Consider the following 15,610-nt stretch of genomic DNA (forward strand, 5'->3'; position numbering starts at 1 on the left):
CCCTTCACTGGTGTTTGCAAAATGTTTTTGTGGGTTTGGTGGGTTTCAGATTTGAAAATTTTAGCTTAAAACTTATGGTTTTGTGTCACCCACTTGCTAACCTTGTATTAGGAAAGCAACACGTCCAGTATACTTGCTCCGTATATTACCTTTAAGTAAACTACCGTCTGGTTGTAAAGGAAAGCGTTGAACAAGCAACTGTTAAGGCAATGTCCCCTGACATGCTTTTAATTATGGTCTATAACGTGTTGGATGCTATTAATATCCTTTGTAGGAGCAATAGTAAAGCTCACCCTATAATTTTTCGGTCTGGCACAAGGTCCTGTCTTTGACCATGCTATGCAACCACCATTCTTACGGTTGACACCCGATTTGGTTCAGGTGACCTAATGAATTCCAGGTGAATTCTTAGGATTTTACGTTCAATGGTAATGAACGCAATGAAAATGGGTTTTCAGAAAACAAATCGGTTTGTAATTTTGATCAAAATATTTTCTCGTTCAAGCTCGAGTTTAGATATCATCGAATTCCATGAGTTTGTAATTCTCAATCTTTAAGGTCAATCTCTAGGATTGAGTAATATCAGTCTTAAAAGCTGATTTTTAATCTTTAAGGAGATTATCCTTTCTGGGGGTCTGATTCATTAGTCTTATCAAGCTAATTTGCACGGCGTCCTCCCCATTTTACGAGACAGATCCTCTCATGGTTAGGATAAATCTGACCACTTGGCGACCCTGTTTGATGCTGAGGTCCGTGGATTTCCTGCTAATTTTAGTGATGACTTTTCTAGATTTTTCGTCAACATACAGTTGGTCTGGACGACAACTTCATGACCTAAATCAAGAAGCGCGTGTTTTTTTCGGAAGACTTTACTTCCTTTTAATGATGGAAATGATTCATCGTGTAGATCCATCTTTCTTTCAAAAGTATTACAAGAAATTGGGTAAAACGGTTAATTTTGTCCAAAACAAAAGTATCCTCAGTTATTTGTACAAAAATATGTGATATATGTTTAAAATAACTTGGTAAATTTTTCCCACACTTGGCTTTTATTTTCCTTTCTTTTTATTGTTCTCTATTCCATTTTAAATGAATTCTAACATTTTGGGTTGTTTCTCAATTTATGTCCTTTCCGAGGTAACAATAATTTCGGTGTTAACACCTAGTTTTATCGTTCATAAATATGTATAAACATGATTTTGAATTCATTTAATTGAAAATTTTGAAAATTTTTACTAGAATCGGGTAGTCAGTATATAAGACTAGGGCTGTTCTTTATTATCAGAGAGCACTAGATTCTAATACAACTACTGCGTTACTAGTATTTCTAATGGTAACCAAGTGTATAAGGTAAAAATTTTAAAAATCCGAAAGAATTTAACCCCTTCCCACACTTAAGATCTTGCAATGCCCTCATTTCCAAGAAATCAGTAACAATTTAAATTATTGAGGGTGATTAGCGTAGAAAAATGATTAATTTTTACCAAAGTTTCCAAACATATTGGCGTTTGTTTGTTGAATGATAAATGGTGCACATCATTTGTTCATTCCGTCTTATTGTTACATCACATTTGTTTTTCGTTTTGTTGTCAAAATTAGTAGCTTTTGCTGAACTTAATGCCAGTCTTTGAAAATGCGCTGTTTTACCCTGTTGTGTACAATTGACAATATACATACATACAAATATAAACATGCATGATAATTTGAAATGGGACTTAAAATCCCACTTTCAAATCAAATATGAAATATTAGTACCAAATAATAAAAATATTAAACAATACATTAATGTATCACAATATCATATGTTTAAACATAAATAAATAGAAATAATAAAAAGATAAAAATCATAAAAATCACCAATAGGAACTATATCAATCTGGATAGGGTTCCAGTTCATGTCGTCGTCCGGGTTCCATGGTTGGTGATAGGTGTACTGGTAGGCCTGGTTAGGGTCGTAGAGAGTATATGGTGGTCTCATCTCGAGCTGGTGTAGAGGATAGTAAGCAGGTCGGGTCGAGACGTAGTGATCCTGAGGTGACAGCCGGCTCATAATCTGACGCTGATGATAGTCCCATCTATCATGCTGTCGTTGCCTGGAATGCTCGTAATCATTCCGGGCTTGCCACTGCTCCATCCGACAAAATCTCTCTGCGTTTGTCATATCTACCTCATCTACACGCTGGTAGACATCAGTCATAGCCTCTCGAATGACATCCCTAATGTCATCCACTTCCTCCATTTCCTCGTCTGAACCTCTCTCTACCTGAGGATGACTACCTTCATGTAACGACCCGCACTTTTCCGATCGTTCTATACTTATGAGATTAATATTTACATAAATTAAACCTTACCAACATGATAAGCAATCCAAATTGTTGAGACTTATGTTTTTGAAAAGAGTTTTACACAACGTTTAACCGTCTAGTTTGACCGATGATATCACGAACTATACAATATATGATAATTATACATACATATTTAACATGATCTAAGGATGTTTTAATATCTCATTTTGTATTAATAACAAAAAGTCATAAGTATATTTTGAAACTACTAACTTAAGTTTTCAAAACAATAACCTACGTAACGTTATTTGACATAAATACTGATGATTTATAATGTTTATACATATATCGTATAAGTAATGTATTTAATCATTTTTAAAGGGCTTTTATACATAAAACAATATAAGTATATTTACAAAAGATAGTTATATTTGAATTCTCGTTCCGTTTCCTCAATAATCCTATACGTATATCTAGGGTACTATACACAGCTTCTGGAAGTATTTACTATTGGTATATACCAATAGAAATCTTCAATTATTGGAATAATATGTCATTCATGTCATAATAAATTTTAACTTATCTTAGATATTTTCACTAAAAACCAAATTTTCAAGCCTATAAATAAGCACCATTTCTAACTCATTTTTACACATTCATTTTCCAAATTTTACTTCCAATTTTCACACACACTTGCAAGAACTCTCTCAACTTTTATTTTACTACTTCTTTCCAGCAACTTTACATTTTAAACTTGAGGTAAAAACTCTACTTCAACTCTTTTTCAATTCATATATTTAAAGCTATATATATAAGAGTTTATAAACTAGAACATAGTTTGAATGATTTCAAACTTGTTCGCAAACTAAATAGATCCTTCTAACTTAACTTTTAAAATACTTCAAGACCTGTAACATATCTTAATTATATGCTAACTTAACAAGGTATAACTTGGTTTTTCAAAGAACACCTTAAAAACTAAATTTACGACGTCGGAGTGCAACCGGGGGCTGTTTTGGGTTGGATAATTAAAAACCATCTTAAACTTTGAATTGGAGGTTTATTTTCTGGAAAAATGATTTTTACTATGAATATGATAACACATAAAAATTTCATGATTTAACTCAAAGTATAAGTATTTTTAGAAAAATAATCATTTGAGGTTGTTTACATGATGGAAAATGATTAACTTCATAAGTTTCACTAAAGTTTGACCTATGCCGTGTGATTTTGAATACAAACTAAGGTATTTACAGTTCATAGTCTTAAAGAGGGACTCGATCCAAGGAGATGGCAAGTTGAATCAACGAAAACGGAGTTGTAACGAAGAAACTATGACCGAAACAAAATCGGATATCCAAGACTAGTTTAGCCACGAAAATAATTGGGAAAAAATTAAATAAATCACATCTTTTTAAGTTAACATGATATTTTATATATATGTACTTATAATTCAATTTTATATGGTTCAGGATCACCCGTAAACAACACGAGAAGATTAATCATAAGATCCCATGATTGTACGCAACACGTCATTTGACAACACCGGTACTTTATGTACGCAACACGTCATTTGACAACACCGGTACCATGGGTCAAGATTAATCTCGACCAATACATATACGATGGGGTTTTATTTATTTCATTGGAGGTTTTATTTATTTCATTGCGGGTATATTAAACATCTAAAAATGAACCATTAAAATTGAATTACTAACAACGAACTGCTAACTACGGACTAAGGAATTATTCAAAGTATTAAAAGTATAACAAGTATATATATGTGACGTTTGTTTAAAAAGAAAAGGTATTGATATATTATATATGGATAGGTTCGTGATATCAACCGGAGACCAAGTCAAATTATATATATATATCTTCAAGACGAAAGTGAGTATATAGTCCCACTTTTAAACTCTAAATATTTCGGGATGAGAATACATGTATTTTATGTTTTACGTTATGGACACAAGTAACTGAAAAATATATTCTACGTTGAGTTGTACCACTGGCATACTTCCCTGTAGCTTGGTAACTGTTATTTACAGCGGTATTGTAAACGCGAATCCTGTTGATAGATCTATCGGGCCTGACAACCCCAACCGGGCTGGACGACCAGTATTCAACGGTTGCACAGTACTTCGTTTCGTGACTACACTTGGTACGGTGTAGTAAGATTTCATAATAAAGGGAATATGCGACGTGATTAAATGTTAAGTATGGTTACCAAGTGCTCAACCACTTAGAATATTTTTATTAAACTGTTTATATACGAAATCTTGTGGTCTATATATATATATATATTGCTGCCGGCATTAAACCTATATCTCACCAACTTTATGTTGACCTTTTAAAACATGTCTATTCTCAGGTGATTACTAAAGCTTCCGCTGCATTATGTTGAATTTGAGCAGGATCTTGCGTACGCATATTTGTGTCAAAAATAAAACTGCATACCCAAGGATTTGTGTTGTAAAATATGCTCGAAATCGTGTTGTTATCATTATATGTAAAGTTTGTAAGTCGAAGATTATCGCTAAACGATAATCATCTTTTTATTGTCTAAAGCTTGTAACAAAAATAATGGTTATGGTTTGTAATGTATAATATATGCAGTTTCTCTTTTAAAAATGTCGCATATAGAGGTCAATACCTCGCAATGAAATCATACGTTATCTAACACGTTCTTATGGTTAAGGACGGGTTATGACATGTGGTATCAGAGCGGTGGTCTTAGCGAACCAGGTTTGCATTAGTGTGTCTAACCGATAAGTCGTTAGGATACATTAGTAAGTCTGGACTTTGACCGGGTCTGATTTAAAAACCATTGCTTATCATTGTTGGTTAAAATTTATATGTAAATATTATGTAGTACTAATGGGTTAGTTGTTGTATGATAGATGTCGGGCTCAAAACTTGTTATCACATTCAGCGACTCCGAACCAGAATCTTCAGATGGTGTTCCAGTCATTAACCTATCCGATGACGAAAATAATATCTTTGGGGAAGACTCACAAATTCCGGATGAACCGACTATAGAGAACCCGGAAAGTGAACCCGAGGAGGAAAGTGAACCCGAGGAGGAAAGTGAACCCGAGGAGGAAAGTGAACCCGAGGAGGAAAGTGAACCCGAGGAAGAAATACAGGAAATTACAAAAGACGAGTTCGAACTAGGAAAGAAACGAAAGGCTAATGAATTAGAAAATTCAAATCCCGAGTTTAGTAAGGATGATGTGGCACCAACTCCACTAGACACTACCACCCCTATTCCCGCTATTCCTATTCGTGCTGTCCCGGCATCCAGTTCTTCAGCCCCACAGCCAAAATATAGGCAGACAGCCAGGATAAGCGTTAAGCGATTCTTTGAACATAAACGTCCTAGAAAATAGACCAAACGATGCGCTGCCGTATTAAACCATGGGATCATATAATGTTTTGTATAATATTATTAGTGTGGTTTGTTTAATGTTCGATGTAAGATAAGCATATGTAAAATAGTGAAGTGTGAAATGCAATAATTTTCCATGGTTAAGTATTATTTAGATGGTAGTAATTGATTCTGTACTAAGCTATTAAGTATGGACATTAACGGGTAGGTACTACCCTAGATATAATTATAAAACACTAATAAGAAGAAAAGGCTTTTATAATAATACCTGGTTCATATTATTAATAAGCTATAATGTACTGTAAATATACACTACATCTATAATATTCCATGTGAATAATTATTTTCTTTTCATTCTTATAGAAGAATATGGCGCGATTGAACCGAATGACGGAACAAGAAATCCAGGAACTCATCAATCAACGAGTGAACGACAGAATGTTATGGGTCGAGGCTGCAAGAGGTGCTGCAGTTAACCCAAATCCTCGTGTGGGGTGCACTTACAAAACTTTTCAAGCTTGCAAGCCCTCATCATTCAGTGGAACAGAAGGACCAATCGGTTTAACCCGGTGGATAGAAAAGATGGAGACTGTGTTTAAAATCAGTGGTTGTGTTGAAAAGGACATGACCAAGTATGCATCGTGCACTTTACAAGATAGTGCACTCACGTGGTGGAAAAATTATGTGAAGGCTGTAGGAGGAGATGTAGCTTATGATACTCCGTGGGAAGAATTCAAAACAATGTTAATCAACGAATATTGTCCAAGGAACGAGGTTAGGAAGTTGGAAGATGAGTTACGAAGTCTGAAGGTTATTGGTACTGAAATCACCAACTACAATCAGCGATTCATGAAATTAGTTTTGCTATGTCCTGAATTGGTTCCAACCGAAGAACGGAAGATTGAAATGTACAAAGATGGTTTGCCCAAAAAGGTCAAGGCAAACGTTACAGCATCAAAACCTAAGACAATTCATGAAGCTATAACCATGGCAAACGAGCTAATGGATCAGGTCATCATGGATAAGAAAGCATCCAATACTGATGTGAAGGTATCAGGTAACAAAAGAAAGTGGAATGGAAATTATGATCGAGGTAACCAACAACAATCTTTTAAGAAACAAGAAACCATACAAGGTACAGGTGGTGGTTCAAGCTTTGGTTACAAAGGACAAAATCCTTTATGCAACCGATGCCACAAATATCACTCTGGCTACTGTAATGTGGTATGCAACAAATGTAATCGAAAGGGTCATCTTGCTGAAGATTGTAGGGCTCTCGTTACAAATACAAATGGTACCAAGACTCCTGCCACCAATGCAAATAGAACTGCTTTGGCTACCATTACTTGTTATGGGTGTGGAAAACAAGGTCACTATAAGAGCCAATGTCCGAATCCAGAGAAGAATAATGGATCTGCACGTGGAAGAGCATTTGTTATTAATGCTAGAGAGGCGTGTGAAGACCCGGAGCTTGTTACGGGTACGTTTACCATTAATAACTTATCCGCATCTATTATATTTGATACTGGTGCTGATAGAAGTTACGTGTGTAGAGACTTTCACGCTAAATTGAATTGTTCATCATTACCTCTAGATGCTAAGTACATGATTGAGTTAGCTAATGGTAAACTAATTAAAGCCGATAAAATTTGCCGTGATTGTAAAATAAATTTAGCCGGAGAAACATTTAAAATTGACTTAATACCCGTAGAATTAGGAAGTTTTGATGTAATAGTCGGCATGGACTGGATGTCCAAAGTAGGAGCTGAAGTTGTGTGTGCCAAGAAGGCAATTCGCATTCCTTGTAAGGATAGAATGCCGGTGATGATTTATGGAGAGAAGGGTAACTCAAAGCTAAAACTCATTAGTTATTTGAAAGCTCAAAAGTGCTTGAAGAAAGGGTGCTATGCTATCTTAGCACATGTTAATAAAGTCGAAAAGAAAGAAAAAGAGAAGTGCATCAACGACGTGCCTGTGGCAAGAGATTTTCCTGAAGTTTTTCCGGAAGAGTTGCCGGGATTACCTCCATTTAGATCTGTAGAATTTCAAATAGATTTAGTACCAGGAGCTGCACCAGTGGCTCGTGCTCCATATAGACTTGCACCGTCCGAGTTAAAAGAACTTCAGAGTCAGTTAAAAGAATTACTGGATCATGGATTCATACGACCAAGTACTTCACCGTGGGGAGCTCCGATTCTATTTGTTAAAAAGAAAGATGGATCTTTTAGGATGTGTATAGATTATCGTGAATTAAATAAGTTAACTATCAAGAATCGGTATCCACTACCGAGAATTGACGACTTATTTGATCAACTCCAAGGATCATGTGTGTACTCAAAAATTGACTTAAGGTCGGGCTATCATCAATTACGTGTCAAAGAAGAGGACATTCCGAAAACTGCTTTTCGGACACGTTATGGTCATTACGAATTTTTGGTCATGCCGTTTGGGTTGACAAATGCGCCAGCTGTATTCATGGACCTCATGAATCGAGTTTGTAGTCCATATTTAGATAAGTTTGTTATCGTTTTCATTGATGATATTCTTATCTATTCCAAGAATGAGCAAGAGCATGAGCAGCATTTAAGGTTGATATTAGAGTTGTTGAGAAAAGAACAGCTATATGCTAAATTTTCTAAATGTGCTTTCTGGTTGAAAGAAGTGCAATTTCTTGGCCACGTTGTTAGTAGCAAAGGAATTCAGGTTGATCCAGCAAAAATTGAAGCCATTGAAAAATGGGAGACTCCTAAGACACCAACGCAGATACGCCAATTTTTGGGTTTAGCCGGTTATTATAGAAGGTTTATTCAAGATTTTTCCCGAATAGCTAAGCCGTTGACAGCGTTAACGCAAAAAGGGAAGAAATACGAATGGACCTCGGAGCAGGAGAACGCATTTCAATTACTGAAGAAGAAGTTAACTACGGCGCCTATTTTATCGTTACCTGAAGGGAACGATGATTTTGAAATATATTGTGACGCTTCGCGACAAGGTTTTGGTTGTGTTCTTATGCAACGAAAGAAAGTTATTGCATACGCATCTCGACAATTGAAGATTCACGAGCGGAATTATACGACGCATGATCTAGAACTGGGAGCAGTCGTGTTTGCGTTAAAGATATGGAGACACTACTTATATGGGGTTAGATGCACTGTGTTTACTGATCATAAAAGTCTTCAACATATTTTTGATCAGAAACAGCTGAACATGAGGCAACGTAGGTGGGTCGAGTTAATAAACGACTATGATTGTGAAATTCATTATCATCCCGGGAAAGCGAATGTGGTGGCTGACGCACTAAGCAGAAAGGAACGAGAACCAATTCGAGTACGAGCGATGAACATAAAAATTCGCATGAATCTCAACTCACAAATCAAAGAAGTTCAACGAGAAGCACTTACTAAAGAAAATATAGGAAATGAAGTAATGAAGAAGTATGAGAAGCAACTCGTTATACGGGAAGATGGAATTCGATATTTTGCAAACCGTATTTGGGTACCGAAGTTGGGTGGATTAAGGAAGTTGATATTGAACGAGGCACATAAGACAAGATACTCAATACATCCTGGAGTTGGAAAGATGTATCAAGATCTTAAGACACATTATTGGTGGCCTAACTTAAAGACAGACGTTGCAACATATGTTGGGGAGTGTTTAACTTGTTCCAAGGTCAAGGCAGAACACCAGAAACCATCAGGGTTACTTCAACAACCAGAAATCCCAGAATGGAAATGGGATGGTATTACCATGGATTTCATCACGAAGTTACCAAAGACTGCCTGGGGATACGACACCATTTGGGTAATTGTTGATCGTCTTACCAAATCTGCCCATTTCTTGCCTATAAAGGAAATGGATAGAATGGAGAAACTATTACGATTGTATATAAAGGAAATTGTTTCAAGGCATGGAATACCTATTTCCATTATATCCGATCGTGATAGTAGATTTACCTCAAAGTTCTGGCAATCACTGCAGGAGGCACTAGGAACTCGTTTAGATATGAGTACCGCATATCATCCGCAAACCGACGGGCAGAGTGAAAGAACGATTCAGACTCTTGAAGACATGCTCAGGGCATGTGTGATCGATTTTGGAAACGGATGGGATAAGTATCTACCGTTAGCAGAATTTTCGTATAATAATAGTTATCATGCAAGCATTAAAGCTGCACCATTCGAAGCATTGTATGGAAGGAAGTGTAGATCTCCTATCTGTTGGAATGAAGTAGGAGATCGACAATTAACTGGTCCCGAGATCATACACGAAACGACTGAGAAGATAGTACAAATCAAGGAGAGATTGAAAACAGCCCGAAGTCGCCAAAAGAGCTACGCCGATGTCCGAAGGAAACCATTAGAGTTTCAGATTGGGGACATGGTTATGCTAAAGGTGTCACCTTGGAAAGGTGTAATACGTTTCGGTAAAAGAGGTAAACTGAACCCAAGATATGTAGGCCCGTTCAAGATCATCGAACGCATTGGACCGGTAGCTTATCGACTCGAGTTACCGCAACAACTCGCCGGAGTACACAATACCTTTCACGTCTCAAACCTTAAGAAGTGTCTTGCAAAGGAAGACCTCACCATTCCTCTTGAAGAAATCCATGTCGATGAGAAACTACAATTCATCGAAGAACCAATCGAAATCATGGATCGTGAAGTTAAACAGCTCAAGCAGAGCAACATACCAATCGTTAAGGTTCGTTGGAATGCTCGAAGAGGTCCTGAGTTTACTTGGGAACGAGAGGATCAGATGAAACAAAAGTATCCACACTTGTTTCTCGATGACGCAAAATAGGTACAATTTTAAAATTTCGGGACGAAATTTATTTAACGGGTAGGTACTGTAATGACCCGCACTTTTCCGATCGTTCTATACTTATGAGATTAATATTTACATAAATTAAACATTACCAACATGATAAGCAATCCAAATTGTTGAGACTTATGTTTTTGAAAAGAGTTTTACACAACGTTTGACCGTCTAGTTTGACCGATGATATCACGAACTATACAATATATGATAATTATACATACATATTTAACATGATCTAAGGATGTTTTAATATCTCATTTTGTATTAATAACAAAAAGTCATAAGTATATTTTGAAACTACTAACTTAAGTTTTCAAAACAATAACCTACGTAACGTTATTTGACATAAATACTGATGATTTATAATGTTTATACCTATATCGTATAAGTAATGTATTTAATCATTTTTAAAGGGCTTTTATACATAAAACAATATAAGTATATTTACAAAAGATAGTTATATTTGAATTCTCGTTCCGTTTCCTCAATAATCCTATACGTATATCTAGGGTACTATACACAGCTTCTAGAAGTATTTACTATTGGTATATACCAATAGAAATCTTCAATTATTGGAATAATATGTCATTCATGACATAATAAATTTTAACTTATCTTAGATATTTTCACTAAAAACCAAATTTTCAAGCCTATAAATAAGCACCATTTCTAACTCATTTTTACACATTCATTTTCCAAATTTTACTTCCAATTTTCACACACACTTGCAAGAACTCTCTCAACTTTTATTTTACTACTTCTTTCCAGCAACTTTACATTTTAAACTTGAGGTAAAAACTCTACTTCAACTCTTTTTCAATTCATATATTTAAAGCTATATATATAAGAGTTTATAAACTAGAACATAGTTTGAATGATTTCAAACTTGTTCGCAAACTAAATAGATCCTTCTAACTTAACTTTTAAAATACTTCAAGACCTGTAACATATCTTAATTATATGCTAACTTAACAAGGTATAACTTGGTTTTTCAAAGAACACCTTAAAAACTGAATTTACGACGTCGGAGTGCAACCGGGGGCTGTTTTGGGTTGGATAATTAAAAACCATCTTAAACTTTGAATTGGAGGTTTATTTTCTGGAAAAATGATTTTTACTATGAATATGATAACACATAAAAATTTCATGATTTAACTCAAAGTATAAGTATTTTTAGAAAAATAATCATTTGAGGTTGTTTACATGATGGAAAATGATTAACTTCATAAGTTTCACTAAAGTTTGACCTATGCCGTGTGATTTTGAATACAAACTAAGGTATTTACAGTTCATAGTCTTAAAGAGGGACTCGATCCAAGGAGATGGCAAGTTGAATCAACGAAAACGGAGTTGTAACGAAGAAACTATGACCGAAACAAAATCGGATATCCAAGACTAGTTTAGCCACGAAAATAATTGGGAAAAAATTAAATAAATCACATCTTTTTAAGTTAACATGATATTTTATATATATGTACTTATAATTCAATTTTATATGGTTCAGGATCACCCGTAAACAACACGAGAAGATTAATCATAAGATCCCATGATTGTACGCAACACGTCATTTGACAACACCGGTACTTTATGTACGCAACACGTCATTTGACAACACCGGTACCATGGGTCAAGATTAATCTCGACCAATACATATACGATGGGGTTTTATTTATTTCATTGGAGGTTTTATTTATTTCATTGCGGGTATATTAAACATCTAAAAATGAACCATTAAAATTGAATTACTAACAACGAACTGCTAACTACGGACTAAGGAATTATTCAAAGTATTAAAAGTATAACAAGTATATATATGTGACGTTTGTTTAAAAAGAAAAGGTATTGATATATTATATATGGATAGGTTCGTGATATCAACCGGAGACCAAGTCAAATTATATATATATCTTCAAGACGAAAGTGAGTATATAGTCCCACTTTTAAACTCTAAATATTTCGGGATGAGAATACATGTATTTTATGTTTTACGTTATGGACACAAGTAACTGAAAAATATATTCTACGTTGAGTTGTACCACTGGCATACTTCCCTGTAGCTTGGTAACTGTTATTTACAGCGGTATTGTAAACGCGAATCCTGTTGATAGATCTATCGGGCCTGACAACCCCAACCGGGCTGGACGACCAGTATTCAACGGTTGCACAGTACTTCGTTTCGTGACTACACTTGGTACGGTGTAGTAAGATTTCATAATAAAGGGAATATGCGACGTGATTAAATGTTAAGTATGGTTACCAAGTGCTCAACCACTTAGAATATTTTTATTAAACTGTTTATATACGAAATCTTGTGGTCTATATATATATATATTGCTGCCGGCATTAAACCTATATCTCACCAACTTTATGTTGACCTTTTAAAACATGTCTATTCTCAGGTGATTACTAAAGCTTCCGCTGCATTATGTTGAATTTGAGCAGGATCTTGCGTACGCATATTTGTGTCAAAAATAAAACTGCATACCCAAGGATTTGTGTTGTAAAATATGCTCGAAATCGTGTTGTTATCATTATATGTAAAGTTTGTAAGTCGAAGATTATCGCTAAACGATAATCATCTTTTTATTGTCTAAAGCTTGTAACAAAAATAATGGTTATGGTTTGTAATGTATAATATATGCAGTTTCTCTTTTAAAAATGTCGCATATAGAGGTCAATACCTCGCAATGAAATCATACGTTATCTAACACGTTCTTATGGTTAAGGACGGGTTATGACACTTCATAGGGTACTGCCTGATTGCGTCTACTCTTTAATACCTTAGCACCTACATAAACCCTCAATCCTAAAGGTTCAACCTGTTCTCTACATACCAAAAGTGGACCCCCATGGTCTCTATCTACACCTAAATACTCTCCAATGAGAGTAATAAAAATACCTCCTCCAATTATCCCCCCTTCCTGTATTCCTTCCACCATTTTAGATAAATAAAAACCAACACAGTAAGGGATATTAACAAAGCCTCTTGGGTCTCGAACACACTTTAGGTAAAATAAATCATGTAAGGTCAATTTTTCCTTGTTGTGACCTCTCTGTGTAATCGAGTTAGCCAAAAATCTATGAATTATACGAAGTTCGGCTCTGTTAATATGTAAGTAGGTATGTGTTCCTGCCAGCCCAAAAACATTAGAATCTGACATACACCTCCAGACGGCGTTCGCATCAAAATTCCTATCTACCCTTTCACCACGATAAATCAAATTAATACAATCGGGTAGTAGTAATTCAGCGGGCGTATATATCTGCAAAGCCCTGGCCATGTCCAGCATGGACATCCTGTACATCCTACGGTCAAGTATAAATCTAAGAAAACTTCTATCATCTAACCTATCTACATCTGCATTTAATGCTATAGTACTCATAAGCTCGACACATCATTCCTTATATACAGGCCTACGAATGGTGAATAGACGTTCCCAATCGGTAAAAGAAGAACTGCCATACCTTTGAATCAGTAGCAGTCTAACACGGTCAGCTAGATGTACCGTTTCCAAAGGATTCCAATCAATTACCCTAGGCACCTCTACATCTTTCATTACTAATTTGAATTTATTACTTTGATATGCCGGGTAATCTCTCCAGCTTCTATCGAATCTCAGATTAGGATGCAATGTATGTTCAGGAATCGTTGGGTATTCTACTGACGGATGTATCGGAAATACTGTGAAGGCATCAACAAATTGTAGCGGATCATAATAAGGTACGTGTTGATCAGGCTGTTGTTGTGGTTCCTGTTGTTGCTCCTGTTTGGGTTCATATTGCATTTCAGGTTCAGGTTCTGGAGCAGGTTGCCTAGATGATGATGATGCACCAGCAGTATCGGTTTTCTGCAAAACACATTAAACACAAAATTTGTGCATCCAAATATGCATTAGTGTTAGCAAAATAACAACTTGAAACAATTACAATAACATGTTAAATCAAAATTAAACTTATACACATTTTCACAATTTTATTAATTCTACACTTTTTCAAATAAGCCTATATGAAAATGTATACAAAGTTCATAAGCATTTAACTCAAATAACATGTCAAAATAGTCATTACTAACAATTAAACAAGTCTCAAATGGCAATTATATCAAATTAATCAAGTTCATGAACTTTGTACCTAAAAAGTCCACTTTAATTCTCAAAAATCATGTTTAGGATTGAAGTTTGGATCATTTAACTACCTAAACATGTTACACTACTTAATTTAGCAATAATTCATGACAAAAATCGGCCATAACCTGTTTATATCAAAAAGCCCCAAATTGCTCAAGAACACAAACCTAGATTTCTAAAATTTTTGAAGTTTTTGACTTCAAATCATGTTAAATAGCATCAATCTAGGTTATACATGCATAAAATACTAACAATTTAACACTAATTACACTAGAAATTAACAAAATCAAATTAGGTAAAATATTGGTAATTATCACAAAAACTAGAAAATTTATGAGTTTAGGGGTGTAATTTTTACCTTTTTGTTGAAGAATCCGAACCTAGGCATGATTAGAGCAAGAAATTTGACGAATTACGGTGAAAAAATGGTGAAATTTGGTGAGGATTTGAGAGAATTTTGTGTATTTTGTGTGTGTGTGTTTGTGAGGAGACAGAAGAACTCGACTGATATTTGATCCTGGCCTGTTTTCCAGCTCCATGAGATTTCATGGACTGGAAGGCCAAATCCCATGCGATCTATAACGACCCTCATTTTTTCCATTCTATATTTTTCCAATATTAAAAGCCCAAACAATATAATTAAAACTTAATGATTAAACTTTAATCAACAATTGTTAAGTGTTAAGAGTTAGAAAACATATTAATTAACTTTGTACAAAAATTGACAAGTTAATAAAAGATGAAAATAATAAACTGTTAGTCGACACTCACTGCTAATTAAAATTTATGCATTTATGTAATATTATAACTAATAACCTATAAGTAATAAATAAAAAGTGACATTTATATAAATAATAAATCAATTGGGAACTAAATATATACAAGTCATGAATTAGTAAAAAGAAAATAATACTTATCATGTAGTAAATGTAAAAATAATAATAATAATAATAGTAATAATAATGAGACTAAAAAAATCTTACATCCTTATG

The sequence above is a fragment of the Rutidosis leptorrhynchoides genome, chromosome 3 (genome assembly GCF_046630445.1).
Source record: "Rutidosis leptorrhynchoides isolate AG116_Rl617_1_P2 chromosome 3, CSIRO_AGI_Rlap_v1, whole genome shotgun sequence".
Taxonomy (NCBI): Eukaryota; Viridiplantae; Streptophyta; class Magnoliopsida; order Asterales; family Asteraceae; genus Rutidosis; species Rutidosis leptorrhynchoides.